This window comes from Pipistrellus hanaki (genome assembly GCF_964339955.1).
Source record: "Pipistrellus hanaki genome assembly, chromosome: 17".
Classification (NCBI taxonomy): Eukaryota; Metazoa; Chordata; class Mammalia; order Chiroptera; family Vespertilionidae; genus Pipistrellus; species Pipistrellus hanaki.
Genome location: NC_140519.1, coordinates 9,377,149 through 9,400,279, shown reverse-complemented (window position 1 = coordinate 9,400,279; position 23,131 = coordinate 9,377,149). Strand labels below are relative to the sequence as shown.

The window sequence follows — 23,131 nt, the reverse complement described above, 5'->3', positions numbered from 1 at the left end:
ATTGATTATATTCTCATTGTGTGAAGAGTGCTGCTCTATTAATAGTCTCCATATCAACCTCTTACCAACCAGAATAGTCAGTGAAGTCAAACACATATCCTGACTACACTAGGAAACCAAGAATAGCACACAATGGCTAACATTTATTGAGCGCTTACTGTGTACCACGCTCTATTCCAAGTCACATTTACAGTAACTCCCATAATCACCTGATGAAGGCGCTACGGTTATTATTCCCATTTTCCAGATAAGTAAAATGAGCCACAGAAGTGGAGTAACCCATGGGAATTCCCGGAGCTAGTAAGTGGCTGAGCTGGGATGGGGAGTTAGGTTGTCAGGTCTCAGAGTCTGCATGCTTAGCCCCACATTCTTCTCCCGATTAATTCCTGTAGAATCTCAATATACATTCCAAGCACACATTGAAAAACTGAGCGTCTTTAAAATAAACAAGCATGTACGTGTGTGTGTGTGTGTGTGTGTGTGTGTGTGTGTGTGTATACAAAAAATTTTCCATTAAAATGCAGGGAATAGCCGGATTGGACCTCAAAGAGCCAGTGATGGCTCTGAAATAACATGCATCTCCAGAGAAAAGCCTAGTCTAAAAATGGCAGAAAAAAAACTTTGAAAATGTTTTCATGGAATTCAGAAAGCGCTGTGGCATTCAGTTGCTAGAAACTGAGTGACTTTGGATTTCTTAAGATGCTTTATCTGAATCCGACTTCCTGAGGAAACTATTATGTTTAAGCCAGAACAAACATGCTGCCCGTGGAATGTGGTTCTTTGTGAAAATACTTTATTTCCTAAACAGATCAAGGCCGGCATGAAGCGCTCGCCCGAGGTTCAAGCTGCGTTTCCCCAGCTTTCTCCGAAGAGGAGGCAAGCTGTCAGTGTGGGTGCCAGTCTCCCTCAGAAAAATGCGAAACGGCACTATCCTGCCAGGGCAGGGGCAGTGCTTTCATCCTCCGGCTGCTTCCTTTTCGGGCTTCAGAAGCCACGTTTCACACATTTTTTCAGCCAATTTAAGGATTGGAAGTTTTAGACAAATTTTTTTTTTTTTTTTGCATCTTTGAAGAGGCAAACATTAGGTTGTCATTGTCACGCTGGCATATGTGTTCAATTTCTATTTCAGGAGTTTTCCCAGGAAGTGAAACCTTGTCTTCACATGAAATCATCTTTACCTTATTCCTGAGAAACTCCGTCATGTGAGACAGCCGAAAGGGGAGTCCTTCTAGCCAAGGTGGGGCTCCAGCCCCTTCCTCCCGGGGCAGCCCCGCAGCCTCGCCTGAGATTACCCAAGGCCCCGTGAGTGACATTTGAAAACCACGCTACACATTGGAGCTAAACCCGCTGTTCAGATATGACTGATTTAAGACTTGGACAATTGTGTGAACATGGCATTTTTTTATGCGTTAGTTCCTTTAAGAAACTTCCAGTTGGGTAAGTTTAAAACATTACCACAAACTCCAAAAGATGAGATAATTTATTTCTGTCCTGATACAGAACTTTGACCACGGGCTGTCCAGCTTGAATCAGCTCTGTTCGGTGAGGGCTGTATCTGGGTGTTTTAGGGGAAGAGAGAAATTACAGGACTAAGGGAACCACGGCTGCCCTGAACTCATCGCTGGCTACACACCAGATGCAGGTCCAGGTGCCTAGATGCGTCACCTAAGTGAATCCTTTCTGATACCTTAGAAGGTACCGTGTTTCCCCGAAAATAAGACATCCTCTGAAAATAAGACCTACTTACAGGTTTCCTTCTGAGTGAAATATAAGGCATCCCCCCGAAAATAAGGCCCCCCCCAGGCTAAACATGAGAGATTTGGTCCACTGATTCTGAAAGAAATGGAGTCACAAGAAATTCACCAGGAAATTCAGGAAATGGATTGTTATGATGATGTTCCAGAAGACGATGACATGATTGTCATTGAATAACTGAGTAAATTTTTGATACTGTAGGATTCACAGTTTGTCTGGTTTGTGTTGACAACTACCATACTACCGTACCGTATACAGGTAATAAATTTCCTTTATTTTCATTTAACAATAAATGTGTACCATATTCTTCTTCATGGAAAAATAAGACATCCCCTGAAAATAAGACCTAGCGCATCTTTGGGAGCAAAAATTAATATAAGACACTGTCTTAATGCAGAAACCAAGACTCAGAGTCATCCTAGTCACTTGCCTAAGGTCCCTCGCTGATGTGTGGTGGAGCCCATAGTGCGTACAGGACAGTGAGTACAGAGCAAGCGATCTGACCCACCAGGCCCTGAGAGAACACTGGTGACCAACCGACCTGCTCTTCTGCCCCATCTCCCTTATTTCCATTACAGAGACCATTTCCAGGCTTGCAGGTCGCAGTCAACTGTCCAGTTAGCACACCCCAGTGCTTCTCTTCTCAGTTCCCTCTGCAAACACCCCCCAAGTCCAGGCCTGCTCCCTGCCTTCGTACTTAGACTATTTGGCCACCTTTCAGCTGGTCCCCGACCTCTAGTCTTCCTCCTCCCTTATTACTTGCTAGATTGCTGATGGGTCGTTCCACATCCTCCTCAGAAACCTTCCTTTCGACGGGATGCAGTGCAGACACAGCACTCGGGATTCTGCCCCAAACCAGCACTCACTCTGCCCCCACACTGCAGTTCACCTAGGCCAGTGGTCGGCAAACTCATTAGTCAACAGAGTGGCAAACCGAGGCTTGCCAGCCTCAGTTTGCCGACCACGGACCTAGGCTACTTGACAGGACGGGTGTTAATCCTCAGTACTTCTGACTAGCACCTGTAGATGACCGTGGGCAGGTCACTTCACTGCTCCAGGCCTCAGGCTTTTCCTATAAAAGTAAAGATTTGGACTTCTCCCCAAGGTTTCTCTAAACCCTGATTCCCAGGCCACATCATCAAGGAATAGGACCTTGGGGAAGTAGGTATATGGCCCTTTGGAAGGAAAGCAGGCTGACATGCAAATCAGTATGTATGCGAACCAAACGTGGTTCTTCAACAAATACTTTTTAAGGCCCACTTTCTGCCATGTTTTATACTAGTTTCTTTGGATACAGAAATCTCCCTTCTGAAGGGATTCTTGTCTAGTTGGGGCAGACAGATACATAAAAAAAATAAACTCCACAAAAGGTCATATGAGTGCCATGTACAGAGAGAGGTCAGTAACACATAGAAAAGAAATGCAGAAAAATTATTGAGTAAACAAATTGTGTTTCAGTAAATCAGGTAAAAGGAATCAAAACAAGTTAAAACGTCTGATTGGCAGATGTGGGTAAATCGTGAAGGTGGATTATCCAGCTGTATTGGAAATTTGTTACATTTTGGAAATCTGCCTTTTGGCTTTTACCAAACTTTGTGAATGGGTAACTATTCTGAAAAGAAGCCCATTAAAACGGAAAGGGAGCAGGAACTCTATGCATTGCTTATGGAAATGCAAATCCATGCAGCCACTTGGAAAAGGTTAGCTTTAAAAAAAAAATTTAAACAATTTACCACACAACCCAGCAATTCCATTCCTTGGTATCTACCCAACAAGAGTGAAAACTAATGTTCATACGAAGACTTGTGTATGAATGTTCTTTCAAAAATATATTTATATTGATTTCAGAAAGGAAGGGAAGAGGAGAGAGAGTTAGAAACATCAATGATTAGAGAGAATCATTGATTGGCTGCCTCCTGCACGCCCCCCCCCCCCCCCCCCCCCCCCCCCCCCCCCCGCCACACACACACACACACACACTAGGGATGGAGCCTGCAACCAAGGCATGTGCCCTGACCAGGAATTGAACCATGATCTCCTGGTTCATAGGTCAAGACTCAACCACCGAGTCATGCAGGCCAGGCTGAGTGTTATCAAATAGCATCCTACCTAATAATAGAGTAATATGCAAATTACCCTTCACCTTGCTACACCACCAGCCATGCCCACCAGCCAATCAGAGCACATATGCAAATGAACCTAACAAAGATGGCAGTTAATTTGCATACACAGGAGGGAGGAGTGAAGACTGAAGACAGCATAGAAGGAAGAGGGAGGGAAAGTGGAAAGCAGCGCGTGAGGGGTGGGTCGAGGTGAGCAGTGCGCTAGGCCATGGAGGCAGCGACCAGTCAGGCGTGTGGGGTGAGGCTCGCAGCGGTGGTGGCAGTGCGCGCGCAGCCACGGAGACGGTGGTGGCGTGGAGAAAGGGTGTGCAGGAGGCAGCTAATCAATGATTCTCTCTAATCATTGATGTTTCTATCTCTCCTCCCCTTTCTTTTCTGAAATCAATACAAATATATTTCTAAAAGAACATTCATGCCCACCTCAGCAGGAGATGTGGGGGGGCGGGAGAGGTGGCGGTGGCGGGAGGGAAGCCCACTGGAAGTCTTGCAGGAATATTCCTGTAACAGGTCCCTAGTGGTTTATAATAGCAAAGAAGGGGAGGCAGTCCTTGTGTCCAACTGGTGAATGGATAAGCGAAAGGGGTGGATCCTAACTAGGGAATACTACTGGGCAATGGAAAGGAACGAGGTAGTTACTAAAACCTGCTATGACGAGGTTGAACATTGTGTACTTACTTGTATGAAACATCCAGAAAAGACAAATCTGTGGGACAGAGAGATTAGTGGTGGCCTAGGACTACAGGTGAGAATGGGGAGTAACCTGCCCAAGGGGTCACTTTGGGGTGAAGGAAATGTTCTAAAACTGGGTTTTGTGATAGTTGCACAACTCTGGATTTACTAATAGTCATTGAATCAACACTTAAAACAGGTGAATTTGATGGCCTGTGAGCGGCACCAACAATAAGCCGAGAGGGAGGGAGAGCTTAGTCATCTAAGAGCTCCCGGTGCCCCCCTTCACCTGGTAACCCAATCTCTCCCTTCCCCTAAGGAGAGTCTCCGAGTCTTAGTCACACAGATTAGACAGAAAGAAGAATTCTAATCAAGCCTCAGGAAATCCAGGATTAAAAGATGCAGTTACTATTAAAAAAAAAGTTAAGGGTTAATGAAAGGATAAGATTAGTGTCTGATAACAATAAGGAACTTAATTTGCTCCATTTCTGTTTCTTTATCTTCCCGATTGTACATTTCATTTCTATCCTGTGATTACCCACAAAAATCAATGGTTCTTATTAGCTACTTTTTTTTTTTTTTTTTTTTTTTTTTTAAGTATAATGGAGTGAAAACCACAGCCAGATCTTTCCTCTGTTGGTCCCGCCCCTAGATGAAATTCAGCCCCTAGAGATGACCTGGCAGTCATTCAGAGGGTGGCAGAATGACCCAAACTTAAAACAAGGCTAGAAACATGGACAGCCACAGAAAGAAACATTGAGCGGGAATATTTTTTTATGAACAAATACAAAATTGGTTTGCAAACAAAAACAAAAGGAAGAAGCAAGCTATAATTACGAAAGGCAGCAACCCAGGGACCGTCCTGGGCCACAGACAGAACACGAGCCAGAAGTGCGATGCTGTGAAGAAGCCGGACGCCGCCGGGCACGGACGGAAAGGGTTGTCGCTCGGAGTCAGGGAGCAAAGCCCCCGGGCTCTGTGCGGGGTCCGAGCCGAGCTGCCAGGCTGGTTACCGCCACCTCAGCTCCGACCACCCCGAGAGCAGAAGCCAGGCCGAAGAGGATGACACACCGACACGATGTTGAAAGGAGTCGGGATGGTTGAGGTTTCTCTTTTATACAAAACGTGGTTCTGAGTGAGGATATGCTGCCGGGCACTCAGCCAGGGCCAGGGCACGGCCGCCAGAGGCCCCCTGACACCCAGAAGGAAAGCTGCTGTTCGCTGTCAGCCCGAGACCTCTTGTCCGGGGCACCGGGGACTCCCCGGGGACTGTGGGTAAAATTCGGGTTTGTGAATGAGTATGGGGGGAAAACGATATCGCTGCTTTTACTAACCTCTCACTGCACCTCAGCATTTCCTATAATGACGAGCCCGGGCAAGGAGGCCCAGTGGCATTAGCAGTCCCTGTCGACCTCCTCGCTGAGAAAAGATGATATTTTCATATGCATTCCTGTTGCCATAAAGATAAATTTGCATCCACCTCTTCTTTTAAACCACAGCACTTAGGCCCAGCTGGTGTTGCTCAGTGGTTGACCGCCAGCCTATGAACCAGGAGGTCACGGTTCGATTCCTGGTCAGGGCACATGCCTGGGTTTCAGGCTTGATCCCCGGTAGGGAGGCATGCAGGAGACTGCTGGTCAATGAGTCTTTCTCATCATTGATGTTTCTATTTCTCTCTGCCTCTCCCTCCCTGAAATCAATAAAAATACATAAAAAATGAAATAAAATAAACTACAGTACTTAGCTCCCCTCTGGTAATGATGAACTAATAGAAACTGCATGTAACAACTGTATGGAATGGTGCATTGGGCCACAGCCCTTCCCTACATACCACCTGGGTGGCCAGGCCACCGCAGCCAGGCTTTGGAAAGCAGAGAGCTGCCCAGGCAGCTCTGCAGATGCGCAGGGTCCCCCAGAGTGTTCGGCTGAGTCTTGGTCAGCTGAGGAAACTACCTGAGGCCAGGAAAGAACCTCCAGGAGGACTGAGGGAACAAAAACCAGAGCTCACCCAGGCCCCAGACGCTCCTTCCCCGTGGGCCAGAGGGCATGCCGTTAGCGAAGGATGCGCTCGCCCTGTCCTCGGCGCTTAGAGGAGAGCCCAGGAGCAAGGCTGGCAGACCTCTGGGTGAAGGTTAAACAAGAACAAGGCATCGGTGCTCACAGATGGAGTTCCCCCAGACCAACAACAGTTACCACCTGTCAGCGTTCACCCGCCACCTTTCCCACACACCCCCCCATTCATCCTCCCAGCAGCCCTGGGGCAGGTGCGGACGCAGGCCCAGTCCCACCTGCAGGCCCGGTGCTCAGGGTCTGAGCTTACGAGTGAGGAGCTGCCTCGCCCCGGCCCCCCACGCCTGTGTGTCCCCGTGACAGCCGGGCGTGAAGGACAGGACTTCTTGGTGAAGGCGGGTGAAGTCCTGAGCCAGACCACAGTGTGAGCCCAGCCTCGGTGGTTCTGGTCCCCTCAGAGGGCATCCCAGGCTCCTCTAACCCTTGGGTCAGATTCCCTTTCGTGAGGGTAAACACAAGCCCGGCACCTGAGAGGCGGCGGGGTGGGGGTCGGAGGGCGCTGGCCCTGCCTTAGCGGCATAGCCTGTCACCCCTGACTCCCTCCACACGCTCCCACCTTGGGGCCTCTTTCTGATCCTGGTGGAAGGGAGAGGGCGGGCCTGAGAGGCTGCCCCTCACCGTTACACTTCCCAGGGTTCCCCAGTTCTTGCTCCTGGCATCTGATTTCCAATATCCGATTCACGTTTCCACCGCTCACCAATGAGAGAGCCTGCTCATTGGAATGGCTCTCCCAGTAGAGGAGGACCAATATATGAATAAAGAATTCCAGGTTGGTCGGAATACAACACAGCAAAAGTGTGGAGCCTTCGGGATCAGGAGGTCAAGTTCAGCCCCCTCAGCTGGGGGCACCTTGTTTCCTGCTGTCCTGGGCACGGGGCACCTTCCACCTGTGACTGACACGGATGTCTGTCTCCCGCCCGCCCTCCTCTGTTTCCCGGGGGTGAAAGCACATCTGACTCGCACATTCCCTGCGTTCGAGGTTTCTCAGGGTGAGGTCAGGGAACACCGTTATCAGAGACCTGAAGACCTCGCTAAAATTCGGACTTCAGGCCCACTCAGGACGCTCTGCCTCGGAACTGGGAGGCAGGCCCGGAGTCTGCATTTACCAGGTTCACCAGCTGACGGTGACTCACTCTTCACTTGAGGACTCGGCACCTGGCACATAGGGAAAGCCCCGATGAATTAACATTGGGTTACGAAAGCCAAAAAGAACAACAGAAACCCTAAAGTTTCAAAACACCACATTCTTATGTCAAAAGCTCTGAACCAGGAGGTCACGGTTTGATTCCTAGTCAGGACACATGCCCGATTGTGGGCTCGATCCCCAGTGTGGGGCGTGCAGGAGGCAGCCGATCAATGATTCTCTCTCATCAGTGGTATTTCTATCTCCCTTCCTCCCTGAAATCAATTAAAAAAAAACAAACAAAAAAAACTCAATAGTTCTGGCTGGTGTGGCTCAGTGGATGAGCATGAACCTATGAACCAGGAGGTCACAGGTTCCATTCCTGGTCAGAGCACATGCCCGGGTTGTGAGCTCAGCCCCCATGGGAGGCATGCAGGAGGCAGCCGATTGATGTTTCTCTGACTCACCCACGCATGCCCACCCCCTGGGGTTGGGGTTTCGGCAGGAATGGCAGAAAGGACAGCCTGGGGATTGGTGTGGGGGTTGTATGTGCTGGCCCTGGCCTTGAGTTTCACTTGGGAAGTGTGAGCTGGGGAGCACGGCTTTCTGGGCTTCTGGGGCTGCCCATGCTGGTCCACACCACAGAGGGCCAGACTTTCCCGTCTCTCCCGAGTCCGTGACCCTGAGCGCGCCAGCACGTCCCATCTGTTTCCTTGAGGCAGGTGACAGCCCGCCAGCTCCGGGGCCCCTGGAGCACTGTGTTCCGCAGATGGATGTTTCCTGTGGGCCTGTGTTCGCCTTTGAGGCACTGCCTGCTTCTAACCCTGTGTCGCAGGTGACCCTTCAATGCCAGCAGGAGAATACCAGCTTCACCCCGCGCTGAGCAAAGGCGAGGTGCCAGCTCGCTGATTGTCGATGTTCACCAAGTGGGCACTGAACCACGGGCCGGGAGGGCACATAGCAAGTCACACTGAGAACCCGGGCTGGGCGGCCCGGCCCGCCGTGAGGGATTGCAACACGGTTTTAGCTGGCCTCAGCGCTGCAGGGCCAGCGGGCACTCGGGGATAGGGTTTAGGGAACTCAAGTGTCCTTCAGCGTTTCCCCCTGCACAGCTGGGTATGGCAGAAGACCCAAGCTCCAATTTCACTCCCCTTCTGACTAGCCCTGTGGCCTGAGGTGACGCCTTTCACTGGTCTGTCCGTGGGGGCCTCACGGGTAACAAGGAGCTGTCCCCCCAGCCCCCGCCTGGGGCTGCCCACTGAGCACAGAGGGCAGGGGCCGGGCTGGACGCTTGGGGAGCCCCCCACGCCCGGGCCTGCCCCTGCCTCCGCGGCAGCTGTGTGTGGTGGACTAGGCTCGTGGTCCCCGCACCAGAAATACTGCCAGGAGCCAGCGGGACTCCGGTGTGCCCCCTAGGGGTAGGCAGGGGAGGGGAAGGGCCAGATTTGGGGTTGGGGCAGTTAGCTAATTTTTCTCAACTACGTATTCACGTCTTTGTGCTACACTCAGTCCTTTTGGGGATCATTATAAGAGCTGAACTGTGCGATCTGATGGGTGAGGCAGACACAGGCCTTCCGGGGGTCAGGGGTGAGGAAGCCCTGAGGCCAGGAAAGACGTGGTGCCCTGGGAGACTGGAAAAGGAGACATAGGTAAAACTTGAACAATAAAAAATAATAGCAAAATAGTTTTTTAAAAACGGAAAGGAAAATGAAGGAGGCACCAGTTCGGAGAGGCGTCCTCCCAGGGGACCAGCCGGAGCAGACCCGGGGGCCGGAGCGCGGGGCAGGGGTGCAGAGAGGGGAGCCCCGCGGGGAGCACCCAGGCCCACCCTGGGGACCGCCACACAGACGGGCCCGCCCCGCGCCAGGCCGCCACGCATCTACTGCCCGAGCGTAAACTGCCCGGCAAATGCTGCGAGTCTTAGCACTTGGCTCATGTAAGAGGCAACAAGGAAAGAAAACTCTAAGGCTTTCAGAGCAGGTGGGGGAGCCAAATCCAGAGCAAAAGCACCCAGGGAGGGCCAGACCACAGACGGCGCAGAAAGAAGCTGTGCCGAGGGATTTAATAAAATTTCCGCCTCTGCAAAGAGCACAGGGCGGGGCCGGGAAGTGAGAGGTGGACTCACTCGTGTCGCCCTTTCCTCCCCCAGGGGACAGCCCAGAGCACCCAGAGGGGCTGTGGGGATGGAGGAAGCCGTGGGGCTCCCATCTCAGCACCGAGACGGTGGGTGTGGCCCTGACCTTGAGCCTCGGCCCCCCTCCCAGGGGTGAAAGGACACCCCTGAGCAGTGGGGGGGGGGGGGGGGGGGGGGGGCGGTGCAATAAGACAGGGCCTGGGTCAGGGTGAGGCTCCTGTCCCTGTACCCATCCGCGCTGTTATTCCCAGCAGGAGCCTGAACCTGCAGGTGGCGGTGGCTGTGAGCGTGGGCCCCTGGGAGAAAGGCTTTCTTTGCACAGCCCCACAAGCAGCCTCCGGGTGAAGTGTGGAACTGAGGGCGGGAGGAGGCAGGAGGCAGCCTGGACCCGCCCACAGGCTGTGGAAACGGGCGCCGTGGCCAGGAGTTCCACTCGGCAGCGTTACCGACAAACTGCAGTCCCATGTCGGTGAGCCAGGGGTTTATGCCGATCCCTTCGCGAACGCCATCACTTTGCAGGAGAAAAGTGATGGCGCCCTTCTTAGCGGTTGTCCATCCTTCTTGCAGATGCTGATGCAGTTCTCCGGAGGGCGCTCAACAGCAGCAGACCCGGACTCTACGGGTTAAACCCCAGCTCTGCCATCGGCCAGATGTGCATTTGGAGCAAGTGTCTTTACGCCCCTCGGTCTCAGTTTGCTCGTCTGTAAAATGGGCGTGGAGACAAGGAGCACATGTGAAGCAGGAAGGCAGAGCCTGGCACATTCTGAGTGCTCAGGAGGAGTCGTGGTTAGCGGTGTCATCGTCCATATTTAGTGAGTAGTTACCAGGTGCCAGCATCCAGGCAGTGGGATGCAGCAGTGGACCAAGGGAGTGAGTGGAGAGGGACAGTATGCAGGCAGAGAGTGGGTGGTGGTGGCCAGGGCCACCTCTAGGGGAGGAGCACTGCCTCCAGGAGGGGAGGAGCACAGCCGGGAGGGAAGGAGCACAGCCAGGAGGGGAGGAGCACAGCCGGGAGGGGAGGATCACAGTCAGAAGGGGAGGAGCACAGCCAGAAGGGGAGGAGCACAGCCGGGAGGGGAGGATCACAGCCAGAAGGGGAGGAGCACAGCCAGAAGGGGAGGAGCACAGCCGGGAGGGGAGGATCACAGCCGGAAGGGGAGGAGCACAGTCGGAAGGGGAGGAGCACAGCCAGGAGGGGAGGAGCACATCCAGAAGGGAAGGAGCCCAGCCAGGAGGGGCAAAGCACATCCAGAAGGGAAGGAGCACAGCCGGAAGGAGAGGAGCACAGCCAGGAGGGGAGGAGCACAGCTGGAAGGGCAGGAGCACAGCCGGGGGGAGGGGGGAGCACAGCGGGCAGGAGGAGGGTGCAGAGGTTACAAAGGGGGTAATTAGGAGGGGCCACCTGAGAACGTGCTGTGTAGACAAAGACCAGGAAGGGGTGAGGAAGCCCCAGCGATGGGGTGTCGGGAGGTGTGTGCCAGGGAGAGAGATCCCCCAGTGCTGCTGCCACTGGCCTGGCCTCCATGCCCACTGGGGTGGGGAGGCCAGGCGCTGTCAGGACTCTTCAAAGGGGCTTAGTGTCAGCCCCACTTCACTCCCCTCCTCCCAGGAGCCCTGATCCTTCCTGCGGACACCCCTGCCATGGTCTAGCCCCTGCTGCTCCCTTCTCAGGCCCTGCTGTTCCCTGCTTGCTGTGTGTGCTCTGTCCCCGTCACTCTGCCGAGGGCCCTCCTCCCCCAAAGCTCTGAGGCCCTGCCTGCCTGTGGCCTCTGCAGGGCCATCTCCGGGTCTGGACTCTTCCTGTGCCCTCAACTCTGTCCTTCTCACCTGGCCAGCCCTCCTCCTCCTCCTCCTCCTCCTCCTCCTCCTCCTCCTCCAGGTCTCAGCTCAGCCATCCTCTCCACTCAACCTCCACCCTTAATCTGCATCAGGTCCCCTGTCTGTGTTCCCTCTGCTTCCCCAGTCACCCAATGCACAGGAGCGCGCCCAGGCCTGAGAGGAGCAGGTGGGGCAGGACCTGCCTCCTGCCCGGCTCCCCCTCCTGCTATCGGAGATCATCTCCATGGTGACCACCCCTCCAGGTGGCAGGTGAGGCTGAGGCTCTGGGCTGCACGCAGGGGAGGCCGGTTCCCCTTTCTTCCAGAAGCTGGCTGAGCTGAGCGCTGGCCGCTGGCCGTGTGGGCGGAGAACAGGCGGCCTTCCCCGTGGGGGCGGCTCGGAGGGGGATCCTTCCTGGAGCTCCCTGAGTCACCGAGGGATTCTCTCAGTTTGGAAATCATATGTTGTGTGGGCGGCATGAAGGAAATCACAAAGGTCTAGAATGATCTTCTCTTTCACTAATATCAAGAGGGGTTCTGGCAGGAATGAAAATGGAAGCAAAAGCTCAGAAAAAACACTTGGTGAGAGAAAGAGAAAAGAAACCTGAGCCGCAGGGAGAAGCTCTGGGGCTGAGAGCCTGTCCATCCTGTCATCCGGCCTGTGCCCAGGACCTGCCTCATGCCAGCGCTGCTGGGCACGGAGGCCGAGAGGTCGTCCTGGGAGGCTGACTGGTGAGAGGGTGGGGGGTGCGGGTGAGAGGGTGGGGGTGGGGGTGGGGGTGAGAGGGTGGGGGTGCGGGTGAGAGGGTGGGGGTGGGGGTGAGAGGGTGGGGGTGGGGGTGCGGGTGAGGATTACTGAGGGCCCTGGTGAGCCCCTGATGGTGCTGTTTTTTGCAATGAGGGCATGGCCTCTGGCCTGCCTGGGAGCCAGCAACGGTCAATGGAGGTGCGTTCCTGGTGGCCTAAGCGGGAACATCAGAGTTCTCGTTCCATGGGACAGTGAAGAGCCCAGACAGGCCGGGCCTCATGGTGCACCGCCCGTGTGCCCCTCCCTCCGGGGCCAGGCATTCGCTCCTCTAGCTGCTGGGAGCATAGGCTGCTGAGACCACCCCCCCCAACCCCCCCCCCACCCCCACCCCGTACAGAGTCCCTCACCTTCCCTGGGCAGCTAAACACTGCTTGATCGAGGAGTAGAAAAGTCAGACTCACTCTGCTTGGCTCAGTGGTTGAGTGTCGACCTATGAACCAGGAATCGTGGTTCAATTCCCAGCCAGGGCACATGCCTGGGTCGCAGGCTCCATCCCCAGAGTGGGGCGTGCAGGGGGCAGCCAATCAATGATTCTGTATCATCATTGACATATCTCTCTTCTTTGCCCTTTCTCTCTGAAATCAATAAAAAAAATATATATATATAATTTTTTTTTCAATAAAAGAAAGGGCCCTAGCTGGTTTGGCTCAGTAGATAGAGTGTCGGCCTGTGGACTGACGGTCAAGGGCACATGCTCAGGTTGCGGGCTCCATCCCCAATAGGGGGTGTGCAAGAGGCAGCCAATCAATGATTCTCTTTCATCATTGATGTTTTTATCTCTTTCTCCCTTCCCATATGAAATCAACAATTTTTTTAAAGAAAGGGACCAACTCTTGGGGCCACCCCAGCTCTAAGACAGAGGGCTGAGCCTCTGTCGCCCGGTCTGCTACCTTTACCACCCACTCCACCTCACCCCCTCCCTGCCCCAGCTGTTGTCCCCAGAGCACCCTGACACACCTGCATGCAAATCTCCAGCTCAGAAACTGCCTCCAGGGAACCCAACACAGAGCAGAACCTAGTTCCAGAACTGCTGGTACACTGTGTGTCAGCCTCCGGGGACCCCGGGCAGTGCGGACTGGCAGGGAGCCCCCGTGACAGGCAGCATGCTGCGGGAGAATGCGCTCAGAGGACAGACATGGAGACTGCGGTGTGGGGAGAGGGGTCCTCAGCATCTCCGGGCTGACAATGTTCTCATTCTTCCTGGCAATTCTAACCCGAGCCTGGCAGCCTTCGCCATCTGGAAGTTCTTCCTCACTTCCAGCCGGAATCCCTCTCTCTGTGCTGCATCCGTTTCCTCTCCCCTTTCCTCCGCCGAGCTGTGTTCTTGCCAAGAAAGAAAGTTAAAAGGAAACAAAGACATATGGTTTTCTGATTAAGATGGACGCCCATGTTCAGAAGAGTCAGAGGATTGTGTTCAAAGAAGGGCTGGGAAAATGCATTGGCATTTGAAATTGATTTTTTTAAGGAGAGCTCCTTTTTGCCCAGTTTATTTATTGATTTGAGAGAGAAACACCAGTTTGTTGCTCCACTCATTTATGCATCCATTGGTTGCTTCCCATATGTGCCCAGACACAGATCAAGCCCACAGCATTAGCATAGCAGCCGATGCTCCAACCAGCTGAGCTCCCTGCCAGGGCCATGCCCAGGTTATTGAACTTTGGAATCATAAGAATATACTGGAGATCCTCTCAGAGCAAAGAGCTCTGAATAAGAGAGTCTGCCATCATTCATTCAAAACCTGTTCCTGCCACTCCTTGCCTTGTCACCATGGGACACCAGCACCTGCCTACGTCAGGGTTATTGAGAGTTAGGTTGAGGACATGAAAAAGCTCAGAAAACTATGAAGCCCAGAAAAATTTGATGAGCAACTACTAGGTCTGGAGTTCTACCGCATTTCCCTTTGAGAAATTGACAGACCGACCCTGTAATTCCCTAAGGCAATGCAGAAGACCTGGAACATGAATAAAATTGGAGGACTAACACTACCTGGTTTCAACTATTATAGTCACAGGAGTCAGCACAATGTGGTATTGGTGTACCAACAGACAAACAGATCGATGCAACAGAAGAGAGTCCAGAAAGAGACCCACACGTATATGAACACTGGTGCTTTTTTACCGGGCGCAGAAGCAGTTCTGTGGAGAAAGAATTGGTTTTTCAACAAATGGTGCTGGGATAATTGGATATCCACATTCTAAAAACTGAACCTGGATCCTTTCTTGTGCTGTACACGAAACTTCACTCAAAATGGAACATAGGTCTAAGTGCAAAAACCTAAAACTATCAAATTTCTAGCATAAAAGATATAGGAGAGTCCCTTTGTGACTCTGGGTTAGAGAAAGATTTCTTAGATGTGACTCCAAAAGTATAATAAATGGGCAGACTGAACTTCATCAAAATTAAAAGATTTCTGCTTTTTAAAAAGATACTCTTAAGAGAATGATAAGCTAAGCCACAGACTTGGAGGAAATATTTGCAAGTCATGCATCTCATAAAGGTTTTGTACCCAGACTATATAAAGAAATGTCAGAGCCCAATCATAAGAAAACAAACAACAGGAGTATTTTAAATATGGGCAGAAGATTTGAACAGACTTTGCCAAGTAGAATAAACAGGTGTCAAATGAGGACACGGAAAGATGCTCAATGACGTTAATTATTAGAGAAATGTGAATTGAGACCATAGTGAGTACCATGACATATATGCCAGAATAGCTGTCTTGGACTTTGGGAGGAAATTAAGGGCAGATGAGGTCACGAAGGTGGAGCCCTGGCAATGGAATTGGTGGTTTTATCAGGAGATGGAGAGTCCAGAGCGCTCCAAGGTGGAGGCCAGTGGTGTTCGGGCGGGCTGACACTGACCTTGAGCTGGCCCAATCCCACACACCCGGACCCTCAGCGACTGCCAGGCCCTGGAACAGAGGAGGCAGCAGGTGTGGGTCCGAAGCCTGGGTCTGAGCACTGACCTGGCCACAACTTGCCCTCTGACCTCAAGCTAATCCCTGAACCTTTCGGGCACAACCAAAATATTTCCGTGGCGTGGAGCAGGGTGCATAGGCTGGTGGCTAGCTGGTGGCCTCAAGCTCACCCGTCTGGCTCATGTGCGGGGTGTGCCACCTGCGCGCCTGGTTGGGTTTCTTGCAGGTTCCCACGGCATCGCCCTGTTCTGGGAGGGAGGTGCCTGCTGCTGCCTTTCCTTGCTGACCAGGCGCCGAGTCCACTCAGCCTCCAGCCCCAGGACTTACTCAGGGGAAGTCAGAGCTCACAATGATTTGACTAATCCTCATGTGGCAACACACTGGGGCTTGTTTGTTTAGCAGGAGGCCGAGCCCTGGGGAGCTCTTCTCCCTGCAGCCTTGCCCTGTCTGGGTCTGCAGGCTGGGAGCAGGGCGCCCCCATCCTGGGGGCCCAGAGACGAGACCTGGGTGGGAAGGCTCAGAGCTGAGAGCCCCCAAGAACCCGTGTAACTCCGTGTATCCACTGCCCAAGGCTGCTGAAACCGATTCCTACCGTCATGGTGGCTTAGACAGCACACTCATCCTCCCACTGTTGGGTAGACCAGAAGTTCCAAATCGAGGCTTCAGGGGGAGAATCTTTTCCTGGTTCTTCCAGCTTCTGGCATTTCTTGGCTTATAAACACCGGTGCGTAACTCCAATGGCTACTTCCTCTTCGTGGCCTTCTTCTGTGTGTCTTGTAAGGACACCGCTGGCCAATGGACTTTTAGGGCCTATTGGGATAACCCCGGATGCTGCCAAACGGTTCCCACAGCGGCTGTCCCCATTGCTCCTCCCTCCTCCGGCGGCGGATGAAGTCCCGTAGTCCCAGGACCTCACCAGCACTTGATGGTGTAACTCACCCTTCCTCTTCCCTTAAAAAATTCCAAAGGCAGCTTTCCCCAGAAAGGCCAGCGTTCTCCCTCTGTCTTTCTGCTACCTGTGAAGCACATGCAAGATGCTGACATGGAAACAATCCTGCAGGCACCGCCTGGAACAGGCGGAGGAGCCCCTGGACACCTGCCCGATTGGAGGCTGTGCCTCCCCAGGCTGCCCCTCCCCCTCTGGCTCCACCTGGAACTCCCTTCCCAGTCTGTGTCCTGAACCTAGAACCCAGCTCAGCTCTCACCTCCTCCAGGAGGCCTTCCCTGACCTCACCTCACCTAGGCCCATCTCACCCGGATTGATTATGTGGCCCTGCTGTGTTATCCAGGGTCCCCTGCTTCTCTCCGAGCTCTGAGGCCCTCTCCTCCCCAGATTATCTGACTTTAAGGCCCCAGGCTGCTGTGGCCGGAAACAGTCTCCACCGGCTGAGGTGCACTTGGGCTGGCGGGGAAGAGAATGGTCTCGGGGGGGGGGGAGGGACCTTCAAACACCCTCAGCACTGAGTGGAAATGGCGTTGGGCGCCCGTGGGAACTATGACTGGTGTGCAGGCTCCCCCATTCCCCCTTCTGTCTGCTTACACAGGCCAGTTCTGGGGGGCAGGGCTGGGCCCCACATTCCCCAGCAGACCTGTGAGGGGCAAGAATCCCGACTGTTCCTGTTGTCACAGAAGAACATCCACACTGCTTAGAATTTTGGTTCCCATCAGTCCGTGGTAGCGCACTCCATGTTTCATCCACAGAGGACCGTGTGGGAGCAGGGCAGGGGGAGGGGCCGTGAGACTGTCCACTGTGGGGTTACCTTGGCCCCATGGTGCTCACTGGATGAGGGGCTTTGAAAAAATTAAACATTAGCAGGAGGGGTCCCTGCCTTGAGCACCTTCAGGCCCAGCACACGCCTTTGCACGATGGGCTAGAAATTCCCCACATTTTCCCTCAGTGAATCCCCTCAGAGGAACCCTAAACAGGGGAGCTTCTGGGCTCATTTCAGACTTGGGAAACTGAGTCACAGAGAGGTCAAATCGGCCACCTCGCTGGAAGGCTGCCGGAGAAACAGGGCCATGGGCTTCGAAGCTAAGTCTTTCCTGTGTGGTCTCCAAATAAATAGTGATGGCATAACATCCTTAGGAACCACAGACCAGCCTGCACACGTGAAAGGAGCGAAAAGCAAGCTGTGACTAGGAAGAGCTGCCAATGTTATTCCCTCAGGACCCCATGCAGCCCCCCGCTCCCCAACTCACGTGGCCAAGCTCACGGCCCCTCAGGGACCTTCCTCTCCCACGTCGATCGGTCAAGGCCTGTCCTCGGTCAGGCGTCACGGGAAACTTCGGTTGCTAGGGCTGCTGGCGATCCTAGTTACCACCAGGCCCTGCCATTGGGATTGGATGGGGGCCTGGGCCCCGGCCCAACATGCTTTATCAGAGAGCCTGGGCCCCTCGGACCCCCAGTAATTGTCAGGTCATTTTCATCCTGGGGCTCAGTGTCTGCATCTGAAAAGGTGGGTGGGAGGGGCCCACACAGACAAAACTGCCTAGAGCCCAGGACAGTCAGTGAGGCCCTGACCGCGGACAGGATTGGGATCGAGGCCTGTTTGGGGCCACTCAGCTGGCACAGCAGATTGCGAAAACGCCACGGTTCTTGCAGCACTTCTCACTAAGGAGCCGGCGTCTGTCTCCCGGCCCTCGAACCCCGCTCACTTGGGACAATGGATGTGGCAGGAGTGACCCTGGGTGGACTCTGAGCCCAGGCCTCCGGAGCGTCTGACCTGCTACTCACCAGCTTTTAGCACCCTGGTCTGACGAATGGATTATCCTGGCTACCCTGATGGATGATGAGGGGCACTGGCCCAGTTTCTCTGTCACCCTGGCAACAGCCAGCCAATCGCATGAGTCAGAGCTGACCACAGACACGGAGCATGACCAGCTGAGAAAGGCAGAAGAATAGCCCAGCAGAGCCTGGCTCTGACTGCTGACTCACACGGCTGTCAGCAGCGTCGGTCCTGGCTGCCCCGTCACTGTTTCGGCGGGGTTCGGGGAGGACCTGTGAGTGAGGCCAGGCTGTCACCTCCTCTTCTGACCAAGCCTGAGGAGTCGAACCTGGTCCGCATTGTCCGATGGAAATGTAACTGAAAGAGTTCAGAGAAGCCAGGGAGAGCCCAGCCGGTGTGACTCAGCCATAGAGCATCGACCCATGAACCAAGAGGTAGTGGTTCGGTTCTGGTCTGGGCACATGCCAGTTGCAGACTCGATCCCCAATCAGGGCCTGCAGGGGGCGGCTGGTGGATGTTTCTCTCCCATCGAAGTTGCTGTCTCTCTATTCCTCTCCATCCTTCTCTAAAAGTCAATTTAAAATTTTTATTTTATTTTCAGGTAATGTGCATTTTACTAGTTAGTCCCACTGGGTCTGGAGCAGCACATTCCCAGGGCTTGCGAGCATTTTGGTAAGTGTCCTGGGAAGTAGCACTTGGCTACCTACCCCCTGAGCCAATCCCTCCATCCCTCGGGCTTTGCTCTGACCTGTGCTGCCCTGGAAGTCTGTGTTGTCAGTGCCCATAGAGGGTGCCCAACTCGGTCAAGTTCCCGCCCAGCAAGTGGCCCCTCGCAGTGAGCTCTGCCTGGGGAACAGGCCGGCAGCACGGGGACAGCATCTACAAATCTGGCAGCACCCCCTTCCTGCCCTAAAGGCAGCCCATCCCCTGCCTGCCCCTGTGGCACTCCTCTGCCCCATGGTCCATGGTCTCAATCACACCTGCCTCTCCACCCTGCCCACAGCCTCCTCGCTTTCCCAAGCCCCTCCTCTGCCCACAGCAGTGAGGTCATAACACCCTTAGGTGCTGCAGGCCTTCTCCCAGGCCCGCAGGCTTTGGGCTCGCTCTGCCCGGCTCCCGCTCTGTGCTGTCTCCCTCGGGTCTGGCACAGGCAGCGTTCCTGAGTAAGGGACCTCCTGTTCCCAAGAACCAGCCCCCGGCCCCCCACCTCTACCCAGGAACTGTCCCCTCCCAGCCTCTGCGTTCCACAGTTACTCACACTTATTCTTGTGCAGAACAACAATGGCCCACAATCGGCCCAGTGTTCACACGGAGAGAGGATGGCAGAGGGCCTCTCTGAGTCACCCTCAGGGCTGTTCCCCTCCCCTCCCCTCCCCGGGAAGTGCGAGTTCAGACCCCATATCCTAGCTCCAGGCAACAGGGCGGGGTCACCAGCAGGGCTGGAGGCCAGCGTGATGGATTCCGATTCCACAGGTCGAGTTCTGACTCCCTGCGGCCCTGGCAGCTTGGCTTAACCTGCTATGTGACCTTGACAGCTTAACTTAACCAGATGTGTGACCTCGGCTGCTAAGCTGAACCTGCTGTGTGACCTTGACAGCTCAACGTAACCTGCTGTGCGACCTTGGCTGCTTAACTTAACCAGATGTGCGACCTTGGCTGCTTAGCGTAACTGCTGTGTGGCCTGACAGTTTAGCTTAACCTTGGCAGCTTAGCCTAATCCTCCGACACTGCTCAGCAGCGAGAGAGCGGGAGCTCCCTCCCAGGCGGTGTGGGGTCCGAGTGCTCTGGAGGGGGCTCGGGACAGGAAGGCCATGCTGACGATGGTGCCGATGATAACGATGACAGTGATGAAGAGAGGTGACCTGCAGATGCGGGATGTCACCAGATGGCCCAGGGACCTCTAGGAATGTAATCAGTACTTTCTCCCGAATCTGGCCACTCCCCAAATTCAGGGGACACAGGGGGATGCTCTGGCCTCCCGGCACTGCCCTGGTTGGGATATGAAACGGCCAGGCCAGGGGACACCACGCTCTGGCCAGAAGGCAAGGGGGAAGGGGCCCTTCCCCAGAGAAACCGCTGTTCCAGCCCCCAGCGGGCAGGTGTGGAGAGCCCCCTCCACCCCCAGCTGTCCACAGTCTCCCCACATCCCCTGGCACCCCAACCGCTGGTCCTGCTGGAGTCGCTTACTGTTCTGGGGACACCATCTCTGGGGCGGTGAGGGTTGAACCTCACCGCAGAATGTGTTTTTCTTTTTAAATGTATTTTTATGGATTTCAGAGAGGAAGGCAGAGGGAGAGAGAGAGAAAAACATCAGTGATGAGAGAGAATCATTGATCGGCTGCCTCCTGCACGCCCCACACTGGGGATCGAGTCCGAAACCCAGACATGTGCCCTGACTGGGAATTGAACCCAGACCTCCTGTTTCAGAGGTCGAAACTCAACCACTGAGCCACACCGGCCGGGCCAGAATGTGTACTTTGGGTGAGGATGGGAGATGGCTCAATCTACCTCAGGGTTCCCTGCTTCTAACGTAAGCTGAGGATGCTGAGAAAGAAAGAGATGAGGTACCCTGGGCACCGAGGTGGGCAGGGTACCTTTTTGAGCAGTTCAATCAAAAATACTTATTGAGCCAAAACCGGTTTGGCTCAGTGGATAAAGCATTGACCTGTACCCGGGTTCGATTCCGGTCAAGGACATGTACCTTGGTTGTGGGCACATCTCTGGTAGGGGGTGTGCAGGAGGCAGCTGATCGATGTCTCTCTCTCATCGATTTTCTGTCTATCCCTCTCTCTTCCTCTCTGTAAAAAAATCAATAAAATATATTTTTAAAAAATGTTTATTGAAAACTTGTGTCCATGTCTCATTCCCTCATTTGGACAACTGTGCCACAGCCCATTGTGTGGGAGGGGAGCTGAGGCTTAGAATGAAGGCTCTGCACCAATGGCAGCCCTGGGGCTGACCGCTGGTCCTTCCTGCTCTAATATTGGTGGCAAAATGGAGTTCTAGATTAAATCTCAATGAAATGACAGGAGAGAAAAAAAAAGCCCAAACCTGCTCAGAATCATTGGAACTGCCCCCGGGAGTCCCTACGTGATCCTGACTCTGGGCTTTGTGCTGTCCTCTCCCTAGACCTCCCTCCCGCGCCCCGCAGCCCCACCAGCTTCAGGGTTGTCCTTAGGTGTCCCTTCCGCCCCAGAGAAGCCTCTGGAAGCAGCAGCAAACGGAATCATCGGGACTTGGAAACTCTCTTTCCCAGCATACAGTTGGGGAGGCCATGGTAGGTCCTTGGGTTCCACAGCTGCCCCCCTCCTAGCCCCTCCCCACTTAAAGGCTGAGACTGCTGGCATCATCGTCCTCCAAGCGCACATTGTCAGAATAACCACCGCTCCTGTTCAGGTTTGAATTGCTTTTTATGTGAGCAAACAAGCCCCTAACTATAATAATAAAAGCATAATATGCAAATCGACTGTACAGCTAAACAGCAGAACAACCATCCGGAGGACCATGCTATGACACCTACTGGCTCCAGGCCGGCCAAGGCGGGTGCAATGCGATTGGTCTGGGGGCCTGGCCATCACCCATGATCGCCCTGCAGAGGGAGACCCGGGCCATCAGCTAGTGGGTTGTGGCGGGTGGGCGGGGCTCCCGGACTGTGGGAGGGCACAGGCTGGGCTGAGGGACCCTCCTCCCAAGCGTGCACCTCTCCCCCACCCCCACCGAGTGCATGAGTTTCATGCAACGGGCCTCTAGTTTATTATAATTCTGTAAGTTCAGTTACTTACCAACTGAAGCTATTATATGGCAAGTTGCCAGGCCTTGGAGGCAGCTGGGAAATGATCTAGGTAGCTAAGAATTAAGAAGACATGACCTGGCTGGTGTTGCTCAGTGGTTAGAGTGTCAGCTCTTCCACCAAAGGGTCTTGGTTTTGATTCCTGGTCAAGGGCATGTACTTGGGTTGCAGGTTTGATCCCTGGCCCCGGTCAAGGTGCAGGTGGGAGGCAACCAATCAATGTGTCTCTCTCACATCTCTTTCTCTCTCTCTCTCTCTCTCTCTCTCTCTCTCTCTCTCTCTCTCTCTCTCTCTCTCCCCCTCACTTCATCCCTTCCACTTTCTCTAAAAATCCATGGAAAAAATATCCTCAGGTGAGGATTAACAGCAACAACAACAAAAGGCAGAAGTGATGTTTGATGAGGGGAACTGAGACCTGGGTCCAGTCGTGTTCCGTTTCCTCTTCTGAACCGTGACATACCGTTGGCACAGACACCCAGAGATCACAGTTCTGGTGGAGGGAGCTGGGCAGGGCCCTGTGAGGACCACCAGGCCCGGCCTCGCTGACAGGACTGGAGCTCTCGTCCCCTCGCGTGGTTTCCATGTGGAGAAGTGACTCATGGCGGTTATGAAACGCCGAGGCCTGTGTTTACATCTCTGCCCTTTCACTGCCCTGGCCAAGACTTCCAGCTTGAGGTAGTTCTCCCAAGGGAATGGCTGCTGGGAATGAGGAGTGGCTGGAAGGAAGTGGCGCTTGACTCACAGGGAAGAGGCCGTGGAGCACACAGGTGAAGGCCAGGTAGTTGTCTCGGGGCCAGCCTTCTGCTCCTTCCTCCTTTCTGGAAGGTTCCAGTTCAATCTGTGCAGAACCCTCATGCACTTCCTCCCAAACACACACACACACACACACACACACACACACACACCACACATCACATATACACACACACACACACACACACACACACACACACACACACCACATACACACACACACACACACACACACACACACACACACACCAGGAATGTGCTATCTTCTTTAATCTCCAAAAGCTCTTTTTATTCCTTCATTTTGCAGATAAGAGCAGTTGATATTTATGGACTGCTCACCTTAACCCAGGCTTGTGCTAAGAGCCTTACTTGTATGAGTTACCGTAAGCAAATCCTTACAGCAAGCCCGGAGGTGGATTTTAAAATACTCATTTGACAAACAAGAA

At 53.8% G+C, this 23,131-nt stretch overlaps 1 long non-coding RNA gene across 1 annotated transcript; it reads right to left on the bottom strand.

The window, feature by feature from the left end:
• Positions 1 to 725: 725 nt before the first annotated feature.
• On the bottom strand, positions 726 to 13,068 carry LOC311612114. Its single transcript, XR_014793228.1, has 3 exons — positions 12,901 to 13,068; positions 9,895 to 10,575; positions 726 to 952 (listed from the first exon to the last, which is right to left on the bottom strand). It is a non-coding gene; the product is annotated as an uncharacterized lncRNA (long non-coding RNA).
• Positions 13,069 to 23,131: the final 10,063 nt, after the last annotated feature.